This window comes from Nematolebias whitei, chromosome 10, assembly GCF_014905685.2.
Source record: "Nematolebias whitei isolate Nwh7 chromosome 10, NemWhi1, whole genome shotgun sequence".
NCBI lineage: Eukaryota > Metazoa > Chordata > Actinopteri > Cyprinodontiformes > Rivulidae > Nematolebias > Nematolebias whitei.
In genome coordinates this window covers 3,311,747-3,323,089 of record NC_056507.1, presented here as the reverse complement: position 1 = coordinate 3,323,089, position 11,343 = coordinate 3,311,747, and the positions used below count along the sequence as shown (strand labels likewise).

Here is an 11,343-nt window from a genome sequence, read left to right as displayed (position 1 = left end):
AGGATCACAGACAAACTGTGATGAGCATTGTAATCATGGGATTTGTGCCATATTCTAGAGATAAGAGTGTTTGTTTTGTGTGTGTGCTTTGACAGGCAGGCAAACTGCATTTGACTTGATGGGGCTGGTAAAGGCAGAATATCCTTGATATTCGTGCTCCCTGTGAACCCGTGTGGAATTGCTGGCATCAATATTAATGAAGCGGATCAGCAGGTCTACGCTCAACCACGAACGTCTTCTTTTTTTAACGCGGTAATCTACAGCCTCTGTTTACTGGTCGTAACTGAGCATCCTTTGGTGTCTGCATCGGCAAGAGGATTGATTATAGCGCGCAGAAGGCAGCCGTGTATTTCTCAGATGCAGATGGTGTTATTTGCTTCTGTACAAACCTCAGCTGTTGGCTCGTGTTAAGCTTTTTTCAAATGAGGTGAAAGAGAATTCACCTTCTGTCTATCTCTCCCTCCACCCACAAACTGTCTGGTGGAATGTGAGCCACATCTCCTGGTGGCAACAGATCCTGCTGGTGTGTGGTAATTAGTAGATTTTGCCCCTACCTGTGCGCTATTTTCTACCTTTTATAGTTAGATGAATATGAGATTTCTGTGTGTGTGTGTGTGTGTGTGTGTGTGTGTTTGTGAAACTGTTTGTATGCGGTAGCATGCAGGAGTTTTGCAATCCATCAAAGTGCTACAGGTTGCTATAGAAACATTTTCCCTCAGCCTTACAGCTTCTGATACTGAGTTGCTTTTAATCTGTTTATGAAAATATTTCCAGCATTTCGAAAAAGCTTACCTTTATGTCGCATCTGCTCGAAGACGCCGTCAATTTTACCGCTGGGATCAGAAATGCTTCGGGTAGGGATTTTCTGGTGTCATTCATACAGTGAAGCTGAATTTATACTTTATGCTGTCTGTCTGCTGACTGCATTTTGACATCATCATTCACATCTTGTGAATAGGCAATGCACCTTGGAAAAGGAAGTGCACGCATGGTTGGATCATTACCGACCACAGGTACACTGGGTAAACAGGTAAACAGACCCCCTGTTCTGCTCCGAAACAAATAAGTCATAAAAAACACATAAAACAGCTTAAATAGAACAGAAACAAATGTGTTAAACTGCAGAAAATATTCTTTGTAAAAATCCAGTGTGTGTGTGCTGAGTGCTGAAACTGAGTTGTTCAAGTTAAAAGAAGCAGAACATTAGCTAAAAGTAGCTAAACGCTAGCTAAAAGTTCAAAGTAGCATGTTCCAAATGGAACCCCTTTGAAATTATTAAGGTTTGATTTGATGTTTGAAACTAACTGGAGAAATCAGTTTGACTAGCTTCATGCATGAGAATGTCCTGATGCATGCTCAATGTGAACAGCTAGTTCTGGATGTCATAGCAGACAGCAGAGAAGGTTCCTATAAGACTGAGACTAATTTTGTTTTTAAGTTTGTGTGGAGGTAAGCACATTCTCACGGCAGGCTAGGCAATATATTTGAAGTGAAGCATTTGTGTGCACTTCAACGCAACGTTTGTTCCGATACATCCTGATGTGCGTTGATACATGAGGCCTCTGGACTTCTGTTCTGTATCTGAAGACATGAGTTACAAGGTTTAACTTTACAAGGTTAGTATCATTATTAGTAATACAGTAGTCCCTCGTTTACCGTGGGAGATCTGTACCCTGAAGCCCTGCGATAAGTGAAAAACCGAGAAGTAGGAATAGAAACCCTTCCCACACTCTTGCAATTTTCTAAACAATGTTTCTAAACTCTGAACGCTCGAAAAGACACAGAATATCATGAAGTCCGCTCTCTGCCACAGCTGCACTTTGCGCTCTTGGCCACGCCCACTTCTCCAGCTCTGGGCTGCACAAAGGTGCAGCAGGTGCTAAATAATTTAAAATAATTAATTTTAAATAAAAATGCCATGCCGATCGTGCGGCTCATCCATCAATCAGCCAATTGCGTGTCATGTCCAATCTTATTTTGAAAAATAGCGATAGAGCGAGTCCGCAAAAAACAAACCGCGAAGTAGCGAGGGACTTGGATCAAGCCGCTCACCCCCACCTCACTGACATAAACGTCTGATGACGTGCAACATGTTTCAGACTGCAGTCGTTTTGACAAGCATCGGGTTTGAATCCGATTCAGTACCACATATTGACCTGGGTCGGATTTGTCATGTTCAGACTGTCATGAAAAAATCCAATATGGGCCACATTTGCCTGCAGTGTGAACGTAGCCAAACACAACGTGGACAATATGAGACCTTAAATGAACAAGACCCAAAGGAACTGCAATAAAATAAACTAACCACAAACAAGCTGAAAATACATAAGTTTATATATTTATAGCAATTTTAGACAATTTCAAACAGCCAGTGCAAAGTGTGCCACTGTTAGGGAACCCAGTTTTTCCTTCCATAATTCAAAGTTCAGAAAGTGCTTATTTTACTTACGGACCATCAACAAAAGAGACTTTTTACAGGCAACGCATCTTTGTGTTCATAATTTGTTTGTTTTATAGTCTTGTCCTACAGGCCTGTTTTTAGAATGGCATTAGTTCCAGCTGATCCAAATTGCATTTTATTAAAAACCCTCTCCTCGCTAACTTGCTTGCGCCCGTCTTGATAAATGAGTCGGTCTCTAAGCAACATGAGCCCATGCCGTCAGTGCGTTCGATCCCTCCGACTTCATCCGTTGTCCCGGCGGCTCCATGGGAACAGCTAATCAAGTTTGGTGAGCTATTGTCTTGGAACGGCAGCTACCTGCCCGGTAATTGAAAATGAGTGAGTGTGATGTGGAAAGACTGTGGCAAGACTTTGCTTGGCAAAGAGAGAGAGATGTAAGAAGAGAGGATGGGGTGGAGAGAGTGAGACAGGTTCATGAAGTGTGTGCTGGTGTGTCTCCAGCCCAGCTGTCAGGCAGAGTGAGACAGAGACAGTGAAATGTCTGTGTCCCCTCGGATTCCTCTGCAGTGATGACTATTGGTGTTCCTCTTCCCTTGAGAGCCGCTGCGCTGTCATCTTGTGCACACAAACACGCACACAGTCCTCTGAGACAGCAGCATGACTCTAAAGGTATTATTTTGGGGGATACTGCCACAGCTGTAGATGTGCTCTTGTAAGAATGAATTTGTTTTCTGTGACATTAACACAATTTGGGCATACATACGATGACTTATTGTACACAGCACAATACGTGGCATCCATTACAGCCCAGCACAATGATAAAAAGGTCAGGCCTCGAGGAGATCTGCATTTTTTTTTGTGTGTGTGTGTCAAAAATGGCACTGTAATGCTGCTGCTGCAAGAGAGAGAGAGAGATTTATGAATTTCTCTCCACTTGCTCATTCTTGACATTTTCAGCTCAGTAGGTGGCCGGAAACCTTTTCAGCATAACAACGCTGTTTTGAAAACAGGAAATCAATTGATGTTTTTCTCATTTTGTTGCATCCTACCTACAGATGGAGAATCCATTATGCATAATACCTCTTGCCAGTTTAAGGGAGGATTTATGTGCATTCAGCTTTAGCAGCAGCGACTGACCGATTTGGAACATGAAAAATATCCTTTTCTCTGACACATTCACTGAGTGAACATGTGGTTGCTCAGTGACTGCATGGTGATGTCTGGTGACTTACAGAGCATTTCTACAATCCGATTATTTTGTCAATGATTGTATGAAAACTTACTAGCATTGGAGTGCTTCTCTCTATACCAGACGTGGGTAATATATGGCCCAGGGGCCAAAAACGGCCCTTGGATGATCTCCATCTGGGCCCCTTAATGGAAAAGAAAACAACTTTTAAAGAAGTTGATGAAAACATGCAATCTACCAGTGAAACTTGAGAAAGTCTAAATCAAACATCTTGGACAAATAAATTGAAAACCTTTAGATAAATATTAGATAAAACTTTTTTAGATCATGTATGTAAATTTATGTTTTTTTCTTTTTACTTATTTAGGCCGACAAAGTCGAAAACAACAAGGGAAACGTGTCAGGAGACAGAGGGAGAAGAGGAAAGTCAAGAATGTAGGACTGAGGGTTGCAGCTTTAAATGTGGGGACATTGACAGGTAAAGGTAGCGAGCTGGCTGACATGATGCTGAGAAGGAAGGTAGATGTTCTATGTGCCCAAGAGACCAAGTGTAAGGGCAGCAAGGTTTGCATCTTTGGAGCAGGGTTCAAACTGTTCTACCATTGGTGTGGATAGAAAGATAAATTGAGTAGGGGTGGTCCTGAAGGAAGAGCTGGCAAATAATGTAGTAGAGGTGAAAAGAGTGTCAGATAGGGTGATGTGTCCGAAGGTAGAAGTAGAAGGTCTGATGCTAAATGTTGTCAGTGGCTATGCTCCACAGGTTGGATGTGATGGGGAGGAGAAAGATAAATTTTGGAAAGATCTGGATGAAGTGATAGTGTTCCCAGGAAGGAGAGAGTGGTGATGGGAGCAGACCTGAATGGACATATTTGTCAAGGAAACAGAGGGGATGAAGAAGCAATGGGTAAGTTTGGTGTCAACGAAAGAAACCAGGAAGAACAGATGGAGGTGGATTTCAGGAAGAAGGTTGCAGGATTGAATCCCAGTCAGGAGTTATTTCTGAATGGAGTTTGCATCTTCTCTCCGTGCAGCGTGGGTTTTCTCTGGGTACTCCAGTATCCTCCCACAGATCAAAAGAAGGAACAGCACAAAGATAACAGCAACGTGGCAGAAGAAGCTCCAGCTGCTGTGCTGGCTAAATCCCCGGCCAAAGCCCCAAGGAAGAAGTCAGTCCCGAAAGCAAAGGAAGGACCTAGCCTCCTGAAATTCATTGTGTCCACCATGGTTGATTGCAAGAAGCAGAAGGGAGTGTTTCTGGCAGCGCTCAAGAAGGTGCTGGCAGGGAAAGGAGTGGACATGAGCAAGGCCAACAAACGCATCAACACCACCGTCACCAAGCTGGTTACCAACGGCACCCTGAGCCAGACTAAAGGCACCGGGGTGTCCAGATCCTTCAAGCTCTCCCAAGAAAGATCCTGAAGCCAACAACAAGCCAAAAGGTGGTGAAGAAGAAGGCTCCCGCCAAAGCCAAGAAACCCACCTCCAAGAAGACCACAGCAACCAAGAAACCTGCTGCTAAGAAGCCAGAGATCGTCAAGAAGTCCCCCAGGAAGGCTGTAAAGAAGGTGGCCAAGAGCCCCAAGAAGGTTGTTCCTAAGAAGCCAAAGACTGTCAAGAAGGCTGCAGTTAAGAAAACTGGCACCAAAAAACTGCAACAAAGAAGACCAAGAAGCAAAGCTGAGCTTCATGAGCTCTACATCCTGCACTGAGTGCAACAACATGCATGTTAGGCTGATTGACAACTCTAAATTGTCATTAGGTGTAAATGAGAGAGTGAATGGCTGTTTGTCTCATTTGTCTCTAAGTGTCCCTGTGATGGACTGGAGACCTGCCCCTGGTGTCCCCTGCCTCTCACTCAGTGACTGCTGGACATGAGCACCAGTGACCCCCACGACCCAGAAAGGAAGAAGTGGGTAAAGATAATGGATGTGTGGATCTTCCTCTCTTCTTCGTGGACCTAGAGGTTTGTTTTGACCCATGACACAACATGTGTGTTCCATTTCATCCCTAACTGTTGCCAAAAGTCATAGCAAACAATTAATTTTATTATATTTTTAACATTAAAATACTTTTGTACATGCATAGTCATTGACATTCATGATTAGATACGTTTTAAATGTACTTGTCTGGGGTATTCAAGTCTTTCAAACAGACTCGTATAGATCACCACTGCACCCCTTGTCCTGGTATAACCCGTTTTCATCACTGAAAGCTGAATCCCTGTACACAAGCCTTGTAAATATTACATTTTTAGTTTGAGGGTGAGTAAGTTTTCCATCCCATTTGTTCCAGCCGACTTCTAAATTAAACCATGACATAACCTTTCTTATGCTCAAGACACCGTACGAAATATGTACAAGGGTTATTTTGTGATAATTGTAGACGTGGCCTAATACAAAACCAGAAAGATCGAATGTGCAAGCTGCCAAAAGAAATACTGTGAGATTTAAACTGCAGGCTTGACAGCTGATGCAAGGTTTCTGACATGTAATTTCATAAGTATAGGTTATTAAAAATACAATATACTTAACCCAAACAAGCCCAACAAGTTCCTCATATCAAGAACTCAACTTTAGACCTTCATCTACACAACAAAAAGGGTTTTAGGTAAATGGTCCAGATAACATGATTTATCCTTTTTTGTTGTTTTCAGGTAAATGCTAATTATGTGGTCAGGAGAACACTCAACCCCAATTTGTCTCAATCTGTTTGTTGGTATTGAAAAGTTTCTAACAAAGCACTGGAGTCTAACTATGGACTAAGAAGTGCTGTATGAATGAAAGTGTAAATGGACTGTTCTTATATAGCGCCTTTCTATCAAGACACTCAAAGCGCTTTACACTACAATCTGTGTTCTCATTTACCCATTCACACAGCACTCTACTAGATCTCTACAAAACTAATTGAACAAATCTTTTAAAGAAACTTATCAGTGCTTTAGATCACATTCATACACCGATGGGACACACATCGGAGGCAATGAGGGGTTCAGTGTCCTGCCCAGAGACACTTCAGCATGTGACTGCTGGTGGATCCGAACCCCCAACTCTTGCATTGGAGGACGACTGCTCTCACCATTCAGCCATTCAGCCATAGCTAACACATAGATAAGTGTGAGAGAGTGAATAGTTGTCTTGTTTGACTCTATGTGTCCCTGTGATGGACTGGAAACCAGTCTAGGGTGTCCCTCACCTCTTGCACAGTAATAGTTGGACATGGGCACCAGTGACCCCTGCGGCCCCATAAAGGAAGAAGCGGGTTAAAGATAAAGGATGAATAGAATGATGGATGGATTTATCCTTCCTAAAAAGTATCCTTGTAAACGTCAGTTTCTAGAAATGTTTCTATCCACACAGAGATGAAAAAAATGACCCAAAAGAGTCATAGGCCTGTATGTGGCACTGAACGCTTCCAAGAAAGCACACCAGAACTTGAAGATGATGTGATGTTACCAAACAATCCAAATCCTTTGAATGATATGATCCGAGTCACAGACAAATGAGAGCCATTCATTATTTTTCCTCTTTGGGATTTCCTAACATTTTTCTTCTCATGCAGACACACACACTCCCCTTTGCTTTTTCCACTTAGGTGAAGAACAGGCAAAGGAGAGCAGTTGTATATGGAAAACCTGCGCTCAGGGGGAGAGGAGTGGTTGCACTCTTGACAAGTAACATGGTATGGCCTTTACGTTGTACGTCATAATGTTAATCGTGTCAGGAAATTTTTGGTCCATGGTTGTGGATGTTTTATTACTATGTCTGAGAATATTCTTCCCCTCTGCCCTGAGAACAAGAAGCCTAAAAAGAGCCAAAACCGTCCCCCAAGACACTATCTTATCTCGGCCCATGAACCATATGTTTCTGTAAACGGAGAGTGCTGTGTAAGGAGACTGCAGCTGGCTTCAAGGACAGCCTTGAACTCTGCTGAGCTGAGACGAGTATAAAAAACGAGCAGATAATGCAACTCGTGGCTTTTTTCTGTGACTGCCTTCCATGCGTATACATCTATGTATGTTCATATGTAGGTTATATGATACAGGATTTTGGTTAAGGTTTATACATGTTTTTAACTACTATGACTGCTGTTAACTGTCCATGAACCAGGTGTTTGAGTTAGCAGACAGCTGGATGAGGAGCTGATTTGATACTGCAGGTGCAGCTGGCAGTCCAAAGTCGCTGATCAGCTGATCAGCATATAGAAACAAGCCTCGCACACTGCCTGTGGCAGATTCTCATAACTGAGCTTCATGTGTATACGTTCTGTATATCTGTGTAACCTGTTGTGATGAACTGTCCTTGCAAGTAAAACCAGTTAAAAATCTTCTCCTGTCATTGAGTGTGGCTCCTTTTGAGTAAGTAAGATGAATAGAGGATATTATTATCCTACATTATGTATGTAACCTGTCCTTATATCTAACCATGCAAGTATAAAATATGGGTTTAAAATCTTCTCCTGCCATTCAGAGTGGTTCTTTTGAGCAAATAGTATCACAGACTGTCATGTCAGTCCAAATATGTGGCTTTTTAGGCACAGTTTCCAGCAAGTGATGCCTGCAGAAAAGGGTTTCTTTACAATGTTCACTTCATATCAAGGTAAATTATTTATACACAAGTATCAGTCCTTTGAAACCATTCTCATTTTCTGTGTTTCTAAATGTATACATAATGTATTTTGTATTTTTTGTTTGTTTTGTTTGTTTGTATTGCTGATCGTTCAAGAAATAAAAATATGGCTTTAGATAATTTGGTGTAATAATTAGAGATTCGAGGCTCTTACCTCTACCATTTGCTCCCAAAAACAGGTCTCTCTTGAGAATGAGTTTTCATGGCTCAATGAGACTAACTGTATAACTAAAGGATAAATGAAAAAATACTAAGGTTTGGCTGTAGTTGATAAACCACTGTCCATAGCACAAATTCAAACATGTAATCTCTCACTATTGTTATTTTTACATCCGTCATCCTTGGAGTCATAGGTTAGATCAGAAGCAGATCTATGACATTACAGTTTCAAAGAAGACGCATTAATGTTGTCCACAGTAAAAGTGAAGGGTTGCATTTCAAGGTTTCACTTTAAAAAACATTTTCTAAAATATATCTTTAAGCATCCCGTAAAATGCTGCATTCAGATGAACAAAAAGCTGAAACAATAAAAAAAAGTACATATTAACTAACACCTTTCCCATGTGGATGGAGCCAAAGCTGTTTATTAATGAGATGCCTTTACCAACGTATTAGATCAGCCTCAGCGTTAGTACAGAGGAAGAAGAAGAAGAAGAAGAGGAAAAGGGGGCTTTTAAGGAGAGAGGGCAGAGTCTGGTGGCAAAGGGAGGGCCAGGAAAGGACAAGTGCCAACTCTGAGTCCAGTATCCAACTCATATCGTTCTACCCTCTCCTTCATCCTCTCCCCCTCTTCCTGTTTCTGTCCTCCTTCCTCACAGCTGGCCGGTCTTTACGCCTGCAGAGAAAGGCCTCTGTCATGGTTCAGACTGAGACGTCAGTGTGTGTTCGAGTTTAGAACAGAGACTCATCTCTAAATTCCAGATCAATTCACAGACTTCGCTCCTTCACTCTCACATCACCCCTCACTTCCTGTTCTCTCTTCTCAGTTCCTTTTAACCCTTTGACCGCTCTCCTTACGCTCTATAACGATTGCTATTTAATTTAACCCTTATTACCCGCTGCCAAAAGTGAAAGTGCAATGATGTTTTTGCTCATATCTCTCAGTATGTGTGTGTTTGTCTGTACATTAGTAACATTCAGTGGACCACTCAATGTTATTTAATGAAAAAGGTCCGTAAGCTCAATCATCCAGGTAAATAAATTACAGAAAAAGTTAAATCAGGTCATCTGACAGTTTCTTTTTGGAAGAAACGTTTTGTCTTTTATCCGAAAGACTTCATCAGTCTCAAGCCTGCCCACAAGATCTGTCATAAATAGCCCCACACTGGTGTTTCAAGCCAGCCTGCTGTGGAATTCCCAGAACCTGGCTTTACACATACAAAAAGAGACCATCCATCCAAAACAATTGATCATCAGTGAATAACAATCAAATGTTTTAGGCCTAATGGCCAATTTGCTACTCACAGAAACAGCCTGAGGACAACCAACGCCAAAATGGTTCAGAAAAAAGCTTTGTAAGCTCAATCATCCTGGTGAAACTGTCAGAAAGCAATCACTGAAAGTTCATCAGCATCCGTTCAGTGTTTGGAGTAAACTCTATTCAACATAGCCATTACAGCTAAATAACCGTAGCCAACGCAACAGTGACCATAACTTTGTATAATTTATAGATATGGAGCTAAAACTTGATGTGGTAGTAGCTTACAGTCATCCTCAACACATGCTCCAAATGCCAACACATCTTGCAAGTTCTTGCAAAATTGCACGAAACTGTTTATAACAATTTTGACAAGGTTTAACCAAAATGGCTTTAATGTAGTGTGCTATGAGCATAAGTGGTTATCAGTTTAAAACTCTGGCATAAAAGATTAGCGGGCATTCCTCAAAAAATGCCAGGCTTTTAATTTTTTTTCCATATTCTTCACACATCTAATGCTCAGTCCTATTCTCCCATCTCATCATTTTCAGTATTGCTCTCACTCCTGTCATCCACTTTTCTTGAACTAGGTTTGCAGTCCAGTTATTATGGACTTGGAGCAGCATTCTGCTGAGATGATGGCGGCAGCGCTTGTGGGGAAGTCATTATGTGCAGATATGGAGCAAGTCGCCAACTCCGTGCCAGAGTCAGCAGCATCTGGCTGCAGGGTATTAGAAGCAAGGGACATTTTAAAAGAGAAAGACTCGACTCCATATTTGTCAAGCCTGCTGCAGAAATGAGACCAGGGAACACCGAGTGCATCAAAGTTTGTGGCTGCTCCTTATGAATTATTGCTATGAAGATCTCAATGGCTCATTCAGGTCGATGTAGTAATTCCATTTCACTTTTGGCTCCCAATTCAGACCTTACAAATTAGACACGGACTTTTCTTAATTTGTTCTCAGACTTCAAATCTAAAGGCTAGATTTATTTTTTTTCTCTCTCACAGAAAATAGCCAAGTATTTTCATTTCCTACAACACAAGAGCAAAACATGTTTTCATGTGTTGTATTCATTTATTCATTGGATTCTGTATTTACGGATATAAAAAAGGCTCTACAGCCTCACAAGGTAAAAACAACATTTATTTCAAAATAAGATTGTATTTCAATAGGCGACTGTTGCTATTTCCTATCTTGCTTGATTTAAAAAAAAAAAAAAACATGAAAAAGTTGGAGGAACCTGACAACTTCCTTTATGGGACCAGATTTAAAACACAAAGTATTTACACAGAAACATAATAACTATGGATAAAAATAAATATGATTTAGTTTGTGAGACATTAACTGAAGGCGATGTGGTTTTCTGTTGTAACATATGTCAAATTTTTTTAAGTACTTTATTAAATGTCATAAAGACCACTTCTACAATAAACATCCTGCTTTGAGAGTGTAAGACTGTAAATGTTCAAGATTTGCAATTAATTTAAGAGATGAAAAGATATACAAAAATCATTGTAGCTCAGACATTAAGGTTCAACATTTCTGACGTGCACGTGGAGATGTGTTTTTGGAAAGACTTTGAAGCATACTGGTCTTCACCCACCTGTGGAGATCCTGTTGTTTTTTGCTTTTACCTGGTTTCTGCAGCTCCTGAGTGGCAGGGCAGAGCCAGTCTCTCACACCTGCTCCTAATCCAGTTCTGATGAGGA

The 11,343-nt window shown here is 41.3% G+C and overlaps 1 pseudogene; it reads left to right on the top strand.

Annotated features, from left to right (window-relative positions):
* Positions 1 to 4,490: 4,490 nt before the first annotated feature.
* Positions 4,491 to 5,299, top strand: LOC119415908 (annotated as a pseudogene).
* The last annotated feature ends 6,044 nt before the right edge of the window (positions 5,300 to 11,343 follow it).